This window comes from Pinus tabuliformis, chromosome 6, assembly GCF_031772625.1.
Source record: "Pinus tabuliformis cultivar Carrire ecotype Pingquan chromosome 6, CPIR1, whole genome shotgun sequence".
NCBI classification, from domain to species: Eukaryota; Viridiplantae; Streptophyta; class Pinopsida; order Pinales; family Pinaceae; genus Pinus; species Pinus tabuliformis.
This window is the reverse complement of record NC_142292.1, coordinates 1,137,528,448-1,137,545,974: the sequence shown is the minus strand read 5'-3', so window position 1 is coordinate 1,137,545,974 and position 17,527 is coordinate 1,137,528,448.

The window sequence follows — 17,527 nt, the reverse complement described above, 5'->3', positions numbered from 1 at the left end:
TATGTAAATCCCCTATATTACCTTTCCCCTACTAGTACTAACACCATGGTGTATAAACCCCAAATTTTGTATAAATATCCCTCCCCTTGGCATTATAGCCATATGTTCTCTAAAAAGGAATCAAAATGACATCTGGTCACTTTGATGAACCTATACCTCATCTCTATCCCCTGTTTCAATTCATTCCATTCATTAAACTGTCATTTGCAAAGAAAAACCCTATAAAAACCCCTTCCTACCCATAACCCCTTTGAAATTATGAAAAAACCCATGAAAATCCCGAAAAAATAGAAAAACCCCCTTTCCTATAGTTCTCCACTGTAAATATTTAAATGAATATTTAATTAAGGCCGGCGGGACCCCCAAACCTGCACGATCCGTCGGAGGGCCCGCCAGCCGTTGATCTTCCGCCACCCATGATCTAACGGTGGGCGGGTATTCTTGGGCCCGGATCTGCCGACCTTTAGCGTCCGGGGAAAGTGGTTTCCCGCTCCGTACCCTGGACGCGTGTCAAACGCCAGGGTTGTTCGGAGCCCCCCTCCCCAATACCACTCATCAGCAAAGGCGGTGTGGGGAACCCACTTACCACCATTCCGATACCGCCGTCCCTTATGTCATCGTTGCGTCATCCTGACGTAGCACCTGTCGCCCACCCCCGTGCCATGTGATCCTCCACATACTCCTGCCACCTTATTCACCCGCCACCGTGTCCTGCCACCCTGGCTCACACCTCAGTAGCCACGTCACCTCCGTACCCGGGCCCCGCCATGACGTCATGCCGACGTCATCGGTGGAAAAGCGCCAAATGCATACTTTTTCCAAATTTAACGTTATAAACAACCAAATGAGCCATTTTGGGTCATTTTCACGCGCAAAAGAAGTAGCCGTGGTCAACCAGCTGCCGCGAAATTTGTCCCCAGCCATCAAATTCAACATTTCGACCTCTACAAGTCCAGAATTCGACGGCATTAAACCTCCACAGCCCGGCCCGCAAGCTTCCAAGCTAGTTTTTCCAGGTATTTCACCAGTTTTCCCCACTTTTGCCCATGCATTCCAATTCTCTGTAAATTCACCATTAAAAAACTGGTAAAAATCCTAAATTCAACTCTGCTTGTTACCTAAAGTAAGCCCAAGCAACCTGCACCACCCCTGAACTATAATTCGACATTAGAGCGGTCATTCCACGGGCTGAAACCATAAAATTGTCCTCGAGGTGCTCGGAATTGTTCCCTTTTGCTGAGTACAGGCCAACTGCATTTTTACCAAAAGAAACCTCATTACCTCTGCAACTTACCCTTGGCAGTTCACGTCCCTGAGAGGTTGCAGCAAACTGCAGAAACCAGCTTGCATTTTCACTGAGAAAAACACTTCCGACTTGGTCTGTATTGGTCCTATTACTCAAGATTTTAAAAAGACTTTGTAAACAATTTCCATCACCTTATTTCAAATCAAGTTTTACAATGGCTGCTTTTGCATCCTCATCCCTCAGTGTAGCTCCATTGAATCCAACAAATAGAGAGCTGGAGGCCTTGCCATTGGTTGACAAGGACTGTCTTATTGAAGACTTTGAGGGCAACAGGGACTTCTTGCAGACTTTCAGTTAGTTGAGAGAGGACTATAAGGATGGTCATGGTACACATGGGATATGGGAGTCAAACCTACCATACTATTGTCTCCCAGCTGTAAATGTCTTCCCTGAAATCATTCACCTATGTGCTGAAAACTATAATGTGCAACACAGAACTGTTAGAACTCCATCTGGAAGGATCCGTTTCTACATTAATGCTGAGTCTATCAACAAAATGTTACATTTTGATCAGACAGAATTGCTAATCCCGTTTTTCATGAGCTATTTGCTAGAGACTGGTGAAAAGATGACCAGTGAGGAGATTCAAGAGGTCACCAGAGATTTCATGAGACCTGAGTGCCAGCCTACAGAGCCACCTCCCTACCTGGGTATCCATTTCAATGATATAGGCAGGCTTTTACTGGACATGATTGCCTATGTGCTGGGATACAAAAACAGTGAGCATGTGGACAAAATAATGCTGGTGTTGCTATCTGCATATAGCCCACGCCAACCCCCTGCCAGAAAATATAACTTTGCTAAATTCATTGCCAATAAGATTCATGATCAGCTGAGCAAGGTGGACAGGCAGGGGGTCTTCAGGTACTCAGCCTATATTTACCACCTATTCATGTACTACCACTCTGAAGCCTTCCCATGCTACATCAGAAGGCTGGATCACAAAGGGGAAAGAAGATCTGTTATCTTCTGGACCTCTGTCTTTCATAAGGTCACAAACTCACCCTATACCTACTGTGAATTTGTTGACCAATTTGTATACCCAGTCTCTTGCCTGTTGATGAAGTCCCCTCCTCCCAGAGTATCAAATGAGATAAAGAAAGCCCTGCAGCTTTCTAGAAAATATAAAATAGGTGACTGGTACCTATATGAGAACCATACTGTCATTAGGATCTATGGCTGTGAGCTCTGTCCATACAGGCTCCCAAAGTATGTACCTATGAGGTTATTTGCCTTGGAATATTACAGGCAGTTGATTCAGTCAGACCTCACCCATTTCCACAGCGCCAAAAATAAGGCCCACCTCAAGTTCAAACACGAGTTGGGCCCCTTCATCATGAACAAAAAGGAAGGGTGGGAAGAGGCAGACCTAATCCTCAAGGATAAATACAAGTTATCCTATAGTTTTCGGTGGGTCCATTATGACCCTCAAGGTTTCATCACTGCTAGAAGAAACAAGTATAGGCTTATAGGCATTAAACATTGCCAGTACTCTCACATTGAAAAATATGCCAACCTGCAAGAATGGCAGATGGACACTCTAGTTGAAAATCTAACTGAGGAAGAGAGAATGCTAAAGAGTAGGAGGGAGCTTGAAAAGACTATTGACCTAGACTATGTGCAGCAGGTACCTTTCAGACCGCCTTATTCAATAGGAGAAGGGACCTCGGCTACAAAGACTGCACCACAGGCACCTTCTACATCAGCACCAGTGTTAGATAAAGGCAAGGGTATAATGGGTACAGAAGAGGAGGTAACAAAAGAAAAGCCTGCCCCTAAAGCAGAGCAGCAAACAGGGCAGCAACAAGAACATCAGCAAGGGCAAAATGTCCCTCCACAGACTCAGCTACCAGTAGCTCCAACACTGCAAATTCCGCCTCCACAAAAAGAGCCAGTAACTGCCCCAATCTTATAGACCCCAACACATGAGCAAAGGGGAACTAAAAGAGATAGAGAAGAGTCCACTCCTCTCAGTGGATCCTCCCACCAGCGAGAAGCCAAAAGGCAAAGAGCAGACTCCCCAGAGGTAGAGGACATTACTGATGATGTTTTGGAGAGTGAAAGAAAAGACAAGGAGGGCAGTCAACACACAGGTACAAGCTCCTTTTAGCAGGAGCAAACTTTACAACTCGGCTTAGAGGTGTCCTCCTCTTCCCAGCTGACCAAGAAGCCCAAAAGCACCAAGGCTTCTTTCAAATAGATAAAAGCTCAGAATGAGCTGCTGAGGGCCGAGGTCTACAAGCAATTCGTAGATGCAACACCAGCCCAGCAAGAGAGACTATTGTCGGTATATGACATTCAGCAGGAGAAATTGCTCCTAAGCCACTACAAGCCAATGGGGCCGGAGCCCAAGACACTTGCAGATTTCATAAAGACAAGGGTGGAGGTCCTAGCCAGGGATATACATCCCATGGACCAGATTGAACTCCACAAGCAAACTGGAGAGATGGTCTATGCAACCCTAGTAGAGAAGGCCACCTTGGCCCATAAGCTGAAGGAGTCCCTAAAAAACACCAACACCCAGTTGGATTTTGAGAGATTGTCATCCCAAGCCAAAGACAACAGAATAAAGTCCCTGGAGGAGATCATCATCGATCTAGGACATGATCCTAGTGATCCAACTGGTGTAAAGGCCCTCGTGAAGAAAAAAGATGATGACTTGAACGCATTAAAGAAGAGGTTGAAGCTGCAGCCCACAGAGCACCCTCAGACAGTAGAACTTCAAAAGCAAAAATGGGCTGAGGACCAGCTAGACCTCCTAATGCAGCAAGACCAAAGGATTAGGGAACTGGAGAAAGAGCTGGAAGGAATATTACAGGAAAAACAAGTAGATTCCACTTCCCAAGCTCCTCCAACTACATCAACAACAGCAGCAACTTCAGGGGCAACAGTGCCCCCTACAGCAGAAGCAGCAGGAATAGCAGCAGCCCCAGATGCCAGTCCAAGTATAGAAGAATTGACCAAGGCCGTCAAAGCAATGGAGCTCCAAGCAGACGAAATAAAGAAGGCCAAGGAAAAATTGGCAGAACTGGACTCCAAGTATACCAACTCTAAAATGACTGTAGCAGAACGGGGCAGAGAAATAAAGGCCCAAAGAGACAAGATAAAGGCCTTAGAAAAGGAGCTGAATCTAGAGACAACTATGGCTGACATAAAGAGAATCCTATGGGCTAAAATTGGCCAATCCATCAAACAGCAGTGGAGGTCAATAAAAATAATGCATGAGCAGATGGATTTGATGGGCCAAGCACAAGCGGAAATTCAGAAGGCCAAGACAGTACTAGGAAACAAAACAGAACAGGCAAACAGGATGATAGACTTCCTGAATAGACAAGAAAGGGAAGAATTGGCAGCCATAGGCATTCCCAACAGAACAGAAGCTGTCCTCTCTGCCAAGAAGGCACTAACTCTAAGAAACTATATACAAACAGTAGAGAGGAAATTTTTTGAAATGCAAGCAGATGTGGAGGAATACAAGGCCAAAATGGGAGTGCTGCAAGCAAAAGGCCTGCCCAGCTTGCTAAGTGGTGCAGGAAAGCTGATCTCCCTAGATCAAATGGCCAACAGAATGGCAACCACTATTGAAAATCAGATTATTGCATCTGATAGTACATCTAAACCAGCAGGGCCTCCTACAGGACAAAGTTTATATGAAAAACTTGAAGGCATGTTCTTCATTGAGAATGAGGTGAATCACCTGTTTGAGACCCCTCCCAATCTTTACAAACATACAGAGGCAGAGGAAACCTCTGATAAAAATACGTAGGCATCAAATGCCTAAGGAGGATTGGTGGCAGTTTATGCTTCAGATTTTTCCATGGTAATTCCAGCTGTTTGGTCACTGCCAGCTCAAAGTCACTTTAAAGACAGACAACATGATAAAGTCAGCATTGAAAGCAGCTGAGTGATGACTCAGCATATAGACTCCAACGGCCAGCCAAAATATAAAGAGTTGCGCAAATTTGGACAGCGTACCCTCAGCCGACTCCAACTGCCACCAGATCAAAAGGCTCTGACCAATTTTGACAGCTAAAAGACAGGAAGTTATTACAGCATTAACTTTCTCAACTACTACACTCCAGCAGTTGGCAGGATATTAATGCAGCATGTACTCTTCATTTTAGATATTTTCTTGTGTAAACTTTCTATATATACTCCCCTTGGTAACGCATAAGGGTTGAGAATTTTCACTCTAAGGCATGTATACTGTATATTTTCAGAAGAGTTTAATACAAAGAGCAAGCTCAGCTCAGTGATTTTCTGGAAGTATGGTGTTTTGCTGATGATCTAAGTGCTGTTGCAGAATTCTTGTGCCGTCTGGTGGAATGATATTTTTTCTTAAATCTCTGTTTTGTTTTCCAATATTCTTACATACTCATGTTTTCATCAAATCTAGCAATAAAGAAAAAGAATAGTGCAGGATATGTTTCCTTCACACCCTGTGCTCAATCTTGTTTTGCTGTAAATGTTTTCTTTAGAATTAAATGGACATGAATTCTTAAATGCTCATGCTTTGTTTAAATCTTTATTGTGAATGCTATTTAGAAATCCTTCACTGCTTCTAGGTAAAATTATCTCTTTATCACTATTTCAGTATTTCAGTTTAATGAAAGATTCTTAAGTGCCTTTCATATTCTGAGCATATCACACTAAACCACAAATTCATAGCATCGTTTCTCAGACGGTTACCCAGCTCTGCAATTTCATTACTTTGGTAAATCAGCACACCAAACTAACGGACCACTGAATCCATAGCCCAATGGACTAGAACTCTTTGGAAAATACATAAGCACCTTGACTGAAATCATCATCCAAGCAAAAACTCAAACAGACCTGAACTTATAGCTAGCCTAAAATCATTACAAACAGAGATAAATTATAAAGAGAGAGCCCTCTCTGACTACAGTTTGGCTAGAAACTGTCGTCCAAATATTGGTTAGTGGTTACCCCGGCCGTATTCCCTTGGGAGTCATATGGAACAACCTGGGTGTTAACATAATTGGCGACTCCACTGGGGACTTCTTAGGATTTTCCAATTTCTATACATCCCTCAAAGCTTGAAATCAAGCCTGAAACAAGTCAGGAGGCCTTCAAAACTGTTTCTGTGTAACATTGAAAGTTTTAGGGAAGAGCTCTTTCAGTAAATCTTCATCTCAGCTTTGAAGTATATATAGCCATTCCAAAATCCTTATCCAGTCCTTACAGATATAAAAATTTCCTACAAAATCCTAAAAAACAGTTAGAAGCTGGCTCCCAAGAAAAATCCACGGCACACTAGGGCAAATCCTAACCCTAATCCACCCATCATTGTTGATAATCCAAATACCATCCCTAGAAACATCAGGAGGCAGCAAAGGCAGGAGCAGCCTGCTGATTTAACCTCGGACTTAGATCATCCCAGCCTCATCCCTACTCCATGCAAGGTCCTTTTCCGGTCTACCCCTAGTTCCCCTAGTTCACCATCCACATCTCAAAGTCCTCCTCTCACATCTTCATCCACTGCACATATCCCCTTGACCAACACTCTAGGTTCACCCCTACTTGTTACCCCTGTGGTACCCACTGTTCCTATTATCCCAGCTGCCCCTGTTAATCCTCTAAATCCTGTAAATATGGCTAACAGATATGCACCTTTGCAGATACCAGCTAATGTTGCGGCTCTACCCCAAGATTACCAAACCAAAATCTCATATTTTGACTCCAATAGCTCTCTGACAACTGTTCAGCATGCTAAGAGGATGCAAGACCATTTTGAGACCTATGAAATAGATGATGACAGTGTCAGAATGAGGATGTTTGTTCAAAGCCTAACTGGGGATGTTAGAACTTGGTTCAGATCCCTGAATGCAAACTCCATCACAACTCCTGATGAACTGTATCAAGCCTTTACTAGTAGATGGGAGAAGAAGAAAGATCCTCTGCACATACTTGGGGAATATGACACTATCGAAAGAGGTCCCCAAGAGACTGTTTTGGAGTATTGTGCAAGATATAACAATGTATATAATGCAATTCCACAAAATTTAAGACCTCCTCCTGATTTAGCCTTGTACAAATTCCCTGATGGTTTTGACCCTGACATGGTTTATCAATTGAAGGAAAGAGATCCTCAATCCCTTGCAGTGGCCCAAAGGGTTGCAGTTACAGTGGAAGCCAACCTAATTGCCAAAAGAAACAGGGCAAGGTTGGAAAAGAGGACTATTTTCAAAGAAGAACCCTCTACCTTTGATCAAAAGCTAGATGCGATACTCAATGGAATGAAAATATTGGGTGATAGAGTGGAATCGGTTGAGAGAAAATCATCATGGGAAGCACCACAAAACAACCCTCCTAGGAATCCAAATTTTAGGAGAACTCAAAACCCAGGCATTGGAAAAACCAGTGCTGATCAAGACATAAGACCGCCTTTCCAAGAAAATTATGCAGAAACTTCCACATCAATAGAGCCCAATGAAGATCCTGAGATTAATTTAATGGGTTTAGATGGTGAAAGTCAAGTTTTCTTAACACAAGAAGATCATGAGGATGATGAAATCAAACTGTTCCAAACTAAATCAGGGGAATCCTTTGACTTCAAACAAGGCTATGACACTGCTGTTTATGAAGTCCATAAACAATACAAGCTGAGGAGCAGAACTGTGAACGTAAACCAGCCTGAAAAGATAAAGGATAATCAGCAGCCTGAAAGAGTCATAGTCACAGAGCCTAATGACAAAACAAATTCACCTGCAGAAGAAGTGATTATTGAAGAGATCACTGAACCACTGTCCTTAAGACAGCAGCCTCTGGCCACTTCATCTTCTCATCCTGATTTAAATGTTACTCCCCAAGAGATGAGTAAAAGAGGCAAGTCCCAAAGTCAAGATAAAAATCAAGAAGAAGATTTAATGAACAAGGAAATTACTGTTATCTATAACCCCAAAACCCAATCTGAAAAACCTTTTGACCTAGAAACTGAAATCGGCAAACTAAAGATAGCAATCCCTCTCTCAGAACTAGCCAAGCATGACATCTATAAACCACAAATTCATAGCATCGTTTCTCAGACGGTTACCCAGCTCTGCAATTTCATTACTTTGGTAAATCAGCACACCAAACTAATGGACCACTGACTCCATAGCCCAATGGACTAGCACTCTTTGGAAAATACATAAGCACCTTGACTGAAATCATCATCCAAGCAAAAACTCAAACAGACCTGAACTTATAGCTAGCCTAAAATCATTACAAACAGAGATAAATTATAAAGAGAGAGCCCCCTCTGACTACAGTTTGGCTAGAAACTGTCGTCCAAAGATTGGTTAGTGGTTACCCCGGCTGTATTCCCTTGGGAGTCATAGGGAACAACCTAGGTGTTAACACGTGGAAGTCACATTCCTAGTTGGCTTATGCATTCATTAATAATATCTCGTTCTCCTTGGTATTTCATGTATAAATGTACTGGTTCGTATGTGATTTCCATGGTTGTTATATCCTTGTTATTTCTATTAGTTAAATGTTGGTTATGAGTATGTTTTATGACAGACTTGATGTATGGCTCTTATCATGTTTTGATTAGAAAATGAATGAACAATGAATATATGACCTAATAGATGATAGTGCAACTATTGTGATGAGGCATCAATGCTTCCGTATGTATCTCAGATAAGTATGAGACCCCTATGATAAAATGTGTATTTATGACCTGTAGATTTCATGTTCATGCTATGTTTAACAGAATGTCTTTCATGGCTAGGCATTTTTAGGTCAAGTTCTTGTTTAAGATTTGTATGAAATTCATTGTCCTTGTTTCCTTCATGGTTCTAGAAAGTGTCATTAAGTTCTCGACAGAGGTCTGGATCCTAGCCTAAAAATGTGGCTTAAATCCCATGGTTGTAGGCACGGAAATAGGTGAAAAGGACTAGAGTTGCTCCCTTGTAGGCATCATGTGTGTGACTATAAGGTTTGTTCAAAATCAGGCAGTGTTGTGCCAATCTATGGGAGACTAGGGCATAAAAAAACAAGTTTAATTCAAGGTCTGGGCACCCGAAAGAGTTTTTTAGCCCTTTGGGGTCTTATAACACCTACTAGGGAAGTCATTAAGGGTTTTGGTTTATCGATTCCACTTCCTAAAGGTGATCTAGGAGGTTGAATCATATCATAGTAACTCTTTGTCACATGTTTACCCTAGTAGGCTGATAACTTGGGTAAATATGGGAGGAGGGCATTATATCGTCTCTCTAAGGCAGGCAGGCTTGAATATTCTTAGTATAGCTGAAATAGGGGCACAATGGGTGAGAGGAGATCGATGCTTAGTAAGGCTAGACCGGATTGGTTGCATAGTAATGCAACGACAAAGGGTAGGTAGAGACTTGGAGCTAATCACCAGGGCTATTTGGAGGGGAGGAAAACTAGAGAGGAAGACCATGAGGAGGAGGGCGCCCTGATGTAAGAGGAGAGTGGCAGAGGAGCTGCTCCAGTTTTCAGGTCATGTTGATCAACCCCCAACGCTAAAGACCATTGCAAAGAAGTTGCAGGGCATCCAATCTAGCATAAAAATTCTTTGATAATAGTGATACAAAGACCAGAATGAGGTAATTACATATATTAATGATTTACGGTCTTTTGAAGAAGAAATTATGGACTGCCTAGCCTATGTCTATCATAGCCAATGTCGAGTTGATGAGCGGTTGGACAAGATACAGGCCAAATTGGCTCACATAGATTTTTATGTCCATGAGGGGCAAGGTCCATTAGTGGCCCCAGGTATTATACAAAGGAAAAATCCTCTTATGTAATTGCGATGGTAATTGGTAGTTTGTTGGTTTTGGCAGTTTTTTGGGAATTAAAGCCTATTTGTTTTTTGGTATTTTGTAGAAATCACTTTTGTTCTCAAAGTGCTGTCCAACTCCCTTGGCCAAAAAATCTGGTCAGAGTGAGGTCGGGAGAGCTAAGAAATCATTGATCATATGTACTTCTTTTTCGAAAAATTAATATAAGAACGTGACCGACAAAAAAAAATGTTAATAATAAATAATAAAGATTATTTTTATTTTTAATTTATTTTCACTGATATTTTTTTTTACAGGGCATTACATTACATTACCATTATTTTTTATTTTTTATTTTGTTTTGACTAAGTAAAAAGGTTTAACATAGGGTTATTTTTATTTTATTTTTACGAAGTAAAAATGTTTAGCAGACATTACATTACATTAGGTTATGTCATGTCTACCATATTGTGCTGGAGAGGGCTTCTCAAGCAATAGATTTATTTTACTTTTAATTTTTTGTAATTTCATTGGGTCAAAATGTTTAGATAGCATAACATAACAATAAAATAACATGACATTATGACATCTCTTCCATATTGGTCTGGACAATGCCTCTTGGCACAATAATTTGATAAACAATCAATAATAAATATAATTATTGGTTACTATCTAGGAAGACAATTTTATTCATCATTGTTATTAAGCATAGTTTAAAATTTATACATTTTTGTTTTATTTTAGGTATATTTTCCAATGATATTACTTGAAATTTGACCAAAAAAATGTTAGAATGGAAAAATTGAGTTGTTAAATTAGCATAAATTGACTACCCTTGAATTTTCATGATTTTTAATTAGTTTTTCCATTTCAAAATACATTTAAAGTAATGAAATATAGCAGCCACACCTAAAATAGTATCAATAGATTCCAAAAACTAAAAGAAAAAAAAACAATTAAAATTAACCCTACTATGAAGAAAACCATATCAAAGAGGTAAGAATTTTTATATACCCAATGGTTTATGACCCATAAATTAGAGAAGGGATTTTCAAGGTACATTATTGAAAAATTACAAAAAACAAAAGAAAGAAAGAAAGAAAGAAAAAGAGAATTGAACCATTAAACTTAGCCCTACTAGGAAACAAACCATGTCAAAGAGGTAGGGAGTTTTATATACCCAATGGTTTATGACCATAAATTGGAGAATATTTTTCAAGGTACATTATCGAAAAATAAAGATAAAAAATTAAAGTGGTATTGGTTATAGATTAAATATTTTACTTTTATTATTAGTATTTATTTTGTCACTCAAAGTAATTTATACGGAAATAAGTATTTTTAACATGTAATACAATAAGAGTTATTTTGAATTTGTTGGAATTAAATATATTAAATGTTAACATTATATAACTTTATTGGGGTACTAGAGAGTGGTTAATCCATTTTCAAATTAAAAAAAAAAAAATTTATCTACAAAATTGTAATTTGGGTAGAAACTATATAATCAATCTTAAAAAATAATAAATAAATAAACAAAATTCAAGTTTGTAAAATATTTAACCTCTTTAAAAACTAGAAAATAGATAAAGTTATACTTGTTACAATTACCAAAGCTAAGATAGTTTCCACAAAAAAAACCTCTCTATAATGAATAAATGGGGTATTTACCCAAGATAAAAGAGTAGTTGCACGTGAATTCTAAAAATGAAAAATTATTATGAGAATAATTATTAGATACATGATTTTAAATGCATTGTGGAAGTAGGTGTTTTTGTAGCAATGATGAAATTGTTTGGTTAAACAAATATTTGAGTTAAGGATCGATTTGTTTAGGAAAATATGGTATTTCATACAGGACAAACACCTTCAGTAGCCACTCACACAACTAGATCTAATAGCATAACATTAATACTTTTACGTTATTTAAACTCTAATAAGGGAACACTCTGTTATCTCAAAATCAGGTCCTGGAAGGCTGCAGACCAGGAAGACTTCAAGTAACTATTTCAAAGCTACTTTAGGCTGAGGCTTAGCCTCCCCAACCTGAGAGGGCTCTCTCACAAGATTAGGGATTTGGATAATGAATAAGATGGCTAACTCTATGGATTGAAATCAAATGAAAATGTATAAATGGTTGAAATTCCAATCAACAAGCATCTATTGGGCTATGGAGTCAGAGCATGTTTTAGTACAACAACTGATCAGCTTACATGGAAGTTAGGGCATAAAGAGTTTTAATCTACTAGAAAAACAGAGACATCATATAGGAAATACAGTTTATGAACACATGAAGGAAGTTAGAGCATTATCAATGAATTCTAAGTAACATGTGTTCATACCACTACAAGTGAGCAAATAAAGAAATCCATGAGGAAATAAAACACATAAAACCCTCTCTGAATCCTGAGTAGTAAAGCCAAAGTTCTGCATTAACATAAAACATACAGTGTTCTACAATAACATAATATGCATTGTGTCTCTTGAAATTTCCAACCTCTAATACATTAGTTCTTCTCCCATATATAGAGTTCATGTATATTCCTTCCTCCAGCATGAGGGGAATTCGAATTTTCCATCCTTGACACCTATTCTAACCATAAAACAAAACTTTAAATGCATTTGACAACTAACTAGTAGTCCTAGAGACCTAATCCAACTAGGAGTGTAACTCCTTATTATGATTACAACAACCTTATCTAAACATTTAAAGCATTCTTTGACACCTAACACTCCATGAAGTCGAATTTGATGGTGCTCATATCCTTCCATCTGGCCCTTGATGACTCATCCTTTTGCTGTTCCTAGAAACTAGGAGGCTGTCCCTTGCTCTGTTCTGGCTGAAAAATAGGTCTTGGGACAGAGCTCATAACTTCTCGTACAAAATGTATTTGGAAAAACTGAAGGAGGCTTTTGTGAAACAATCCATGCTGAACAAAAACCTCTCTTGGTTTTTTGAAAAACCTTCCCTACCTCCCAGAATGTGTCTTTGAAAAACCTGTGTCAAACAGAAGATGAAAAACTGCACCTACAACAGTTTCGTAGCGCAACGTTGGTCATTAATTTCTCTCAGATCGTAATGGATTTGAGGAAACTGAAGGATGTTTTTTTAGTTCAGTCTGGTAGGAATAAAAAACTCTTTCCATTTCCCAAAATAGGCTTTCCGTTGCTTTAGAGACCTCCTGGAAGTTGACTACATTTTCAAACAGAGAAATATGTCTGTGGAAAACTTGCACCTACAGCAGTTTCGTAGCGCAAGTTTGATCATTAATTTCTCTCAAATAATAATGGATTTGAAGAAAGTGGAAGAGGTTTTTGTACTTTAGTATCTTAAGAATGAAAACCTCTTTTACTTTTCATAGATGAGTTTTCCATTGCTTGGTAATCCCCTTGGAAGTTGGCTGTTGTTTTTCATAACATGAAACTTTGGAGTTCATAAGAGTCTTTCCTTTCCTTGTTTTGTATTTGCTAGACACTTATACTTCGTGAATGCTGACCCTGAGTTTTCCAAGTGCTTATTACGCATGAAAGGAGCATGAAAATAACCATAACCAAGTCTTTCTTACCTTACCCTTTTCCTTTGAAATTTGTTTAGTGATAACAGTGGCTCCACTTGGGATAGTGTGCTCCTGTAGTACACTAAGAACTCGCAAGTCCAGTGCTTTATCCTTTTATGACAAACTTAAATTTGCTTGACAAGTGTTCCCTTTAAGCTTCTTGAGCCTTCACCTCGGGCTTAATCTTGATGACCACTGTAGGAGAAATAAATCTATATCTACTGAGAAAAATGCTCAGTCAACCTTGAGCTTATTTGCATTTTCCTACCTACCTACCCTATCAGCTGCAAGCTCCACTTGTAGCTCAAGCAACATGATATTTCCAATAAAGCCAATCAATTGTCTTATCTGATATTGGAGGCTCTTGACTGCATCCGACCTCAAAATAACCATGGTAGTGGGATGACCACATCAACTCAATATATACTTGATCTTCATAATGCAAATGAAAATGAAAGACCGGAGTGCAAAGCTTGTCCATATATTCACTTATAGGGTCAAAGAATACATGGTTATGTTGATGATCATCATAAAATTCTACATCTTTAGACAACTGATTCTCAACAACACAAGATTATTTCGATATGCTATCGAACTGCTTTTCTGAATGTTGCCTACAAACAATGTAATTTTCCTCTTTCTTATGATCATTTATTGCTGTAAGCTGCTGAGAAGTTTGACATAAAAAACCAACCTTTTCCTCTGCCTGAGGTTCGTAAAAGCTATCTTCCAGTACTTCTTCTTGCTGTTTGCAATCAATTTCATACTCTTTATGACCAAAATATTGGCAAGTTTGTTGCATCTTCTCATTCATATCAGGGGATTGAACATGGTTTTCACAAATAAACCCCTGCTGATCTTCATGCTGCTTTTCATAGGATTTTATACTTTCTTCTTGGTGCTGAAATGCATTGTTATGAAGAGCCTCTAAAATTTCTTCATCCATAAATTCATCATCATCATAACAATCCTCCAAGTACTGAATAAGACTTAAATAATGTCTACAGCAATCTTTGAGCAACAATAACGATGGATAACATTCTTTATACATCTCATAGAATTCATCATGAAAACTAGCAAGTGAATATATTGAACCATTTTCCAAATTTTTATACCAAGACCATGATTTTCCTTCTAAAGTGGTCATAAACATCCTCATGAGACAATCTTCAGGGATATGAACCTTAAGACTGCGTACATGCATATGAAACCTAACCAAATGAAGAGCAGCATTGTCCTTCTTTTCATCTTTGAATATTGGAAGATCATCTAACCAATCAACCTTTGGCATAGGATTTGGAAAGCCAGGGATATGAGACCGATTCATAGGAGCATACCTGGCATTCATTCTTGCAGTGGAATTCATCTTGAAACTTCATCAAGCTACTGATCTTCTAGCAGTGGAGTCACCTTCCAATTTTTTATTTGATGTGTGGAGTCGCTAAGGTAGTTTTGCAGCATCAAATTGATGTCTGAGCTCCTGCTACCTTCAGAAGTTCAGTCTCTTGATTTCGGGAATGAATGGACTTCAGGCTCCCAGCAGACGCACAAAATGTTATCTCAAAATCAGGTCCTGGAAGGCTGAAGACCAGGAAGACTTCAAGTAACTATTTCAAACCTACTTTAGGCTGAGGCTTAGCCTCCCCAACCTGAGAGGGCTCTCTCACAAGATTAGAGATTTGGATAATGAATAAGATGGCTAACTCTATGGATTGAAATAAAATGAAAATGTATAAATGGTTGAAATTCCAATCAACAAGCATCTATTGGGCTATGGAGTCAGAGCATGTTTTAGTACAACAACTGATCAGCTTACATGGAAGTCAGGGCATAAAGAGTTTTAATCTACTAGCAAAATAGAGACATCATATAGGAAACACAGTTTATGAACACATGAAGGAAGTTAGAGCATTATCAATGAATTCTAAGTAACATGTGTTCATACCACTACAAGTGAGCAAATGAAGAAATCCATGAGGAAATAAAACACATAAAACCCTCTCTGAATCCTGAGTAGTAAAGCCAAAGTTCTGCATTAACATAAAACATACAGTGTTATGCAATAACATAATATGCACTGTTTCTCTTGAAATTTCCAACCTCTAATACATTAGTTCTTCTTCCATATATAGAGTTCATGTAGATTCCTTCCTCCAACATGAGGGGAATTCGAATTTTCCATCCCTGACACCTATTCTAACCATAAAACAAAACTTTAAATGCATTTGACAACTAACTAGTAGTCCTAGAGACCTAATCCAACTAGGAGTGTAAGTCCTTATTATGATTACAAAAACCTTATCTAAACATTTAAAGCATTCTTTGACACCTAACACTCCATGAAGTCGAATTTGATGGTGCTCATATCCTTCCATCTGGCCCTTGACGACTCATCCTTTTGCTGTTCCTAGAAACTAGGAGGCTGTCCCTTGCTCTGTTCCGGCTGAAAAATAGGTCTTGGGACAGAGCTCATAACTTCTCGTAAAAAATGTATTTGGAAAAAATGAAGGAGGCTTTTGTGAACCAATCCATGCTGAACAAAAAAGTCTCGTGGGTTTTTGAAAAACCTTCCCTACCTCCCAGAATGTGTCTTTGAAAAACCTGTTTCAAACAGAAGATGAAAAACTGCACCTACAACAGTTTTGTAGCGCAACTTTGGTCATTAAGTTCTTTTAGATCGTAATGGATTTGAGGAAACTGAAGGAGGTTTTTCTAGTTCAGTCTGTTAGTAATAAAAACCTCTTTCCATTTCCCAAAATAGGCTTTAAGTTGCTTTAGAGACCTCCTCGAAGTTGACTACCTTTTCAAACAGAGAAATATGCCTGTGGAAAACTTGCACCTACAGCAGTTTCGTAGCGCAAGTTTGATCATTAATTTCTCTCAAATAATAATGGATTTGAAGAAAGTGGAAGAGGTTTTTGTACTTTAGTATCTTAAGAATGAAAACCTCTTTTACTTTTCATAGATGAGTTTTCCATTGCTTGGTAATCCCCTTGGAAGTTGGCTGCTGTTTTTCATAACATGAAACTTTGGAGTTCATAAGGGTCTTTCCTTTCCTTGTTTTGTCTTTGCTAGACACTTATAATTCGTGAATGCTGACCCTGAGTTTGCCAAGTGCTTCTTACACATGAAAGGAGCATGACAATAACCAAAACCAAATCTTTCTTACCTTACCCTTTTCCTTTGAAATTTGTTTAGTGATAACACACTCTATGGCCCTAACCAATGTGACCGCTTGAGACAATTTTCAATAATACTAGAAAAATTGTAGATAAGATAGTTTCTCACAATCAATCATTAACAATGACCTTCCATGCTCTTTAAAAGGAGACCAATTATGTGTTTATCCATGGGTCAATAGTTGTTAGTGTCAAGGATAATATGAGTCATTGAATCACTCTATGTCTAGAATATATTGTGTTTGTCGGATTACAATGCAACTAATACATACTAAAGAAACATACATTTACTTAATAAAACCACTAGTTATAAGTGTCTAAATATCCTAATATCCACTCTTGAGAACAACTTGGAATGGGATTGAATGATTTAAAAAAGTGATGCAATAGGAGAAGGATGGAGGCATTACAACATATCCTCCTTTAATTCCAACTTCCTGAACTCCTAACATATATTGAAGCTTAGAAAAATTCTCTTTTGAAAGAGATTTTGTGAAAATGTATAAAACTTAATCATTTATAGGGAAAATGAGCACTTCAATAACTCAATCATGAATGCACTTTTTAATGAAGTGCATTTATAGATTAATTTGTTTGTTGCATTGGCGTTCAATTTGATATTTGAAAACACTGATGGCACTCTGAATATTGTGCTAGAGAGTGGTCAAATGCTACTTCTATGGACCAAGCTCTTGAAGGATCTGTTGAAGCCATACTACTTCTTAACTTGCATTG